This window comes from Trachymyrmex cornetzi, unplaced genomic scaffold, assembly GCF_001594075.2.
Source record: "Trachymyrmex cornetzi isolate Tcor2-1 unplaced genomic scaffold, Tcor1.1 scaffold616, whole genome shotgun sequence".
NCBI lineage: Eukaryota > Metazoa > Arthropoda > Insecta > Hymenoptera > Formicidae > Trachymyrmex > Trachymyrmex cornetzi.
In genome coordinates, this window is record NW_017299933.1 from 59087 (window position 1) to 59311 (window position 225).

Sequence of the window (225 nt, forward strand, 5' to 3'; positions counted from 1 at the left end):
AATTTTTTAATATACGCTGTAATACTTTTTTTGCACATAATAGGAAAAATATAAAATAGTTTTCCTGTATTTTGGAGTGTGGACGCGCCGCCATTTTGAATTTTGAAAGGGGCCACACGGCAAATAAAAGTAGACATGTTTAGCTAAATTTTCAGCCCTGAAAAAATTGTTTGGGTTCATATGAATTCTGGGCAGAGGGGGGTGTCCGGTTGAGAAAGAATGCCC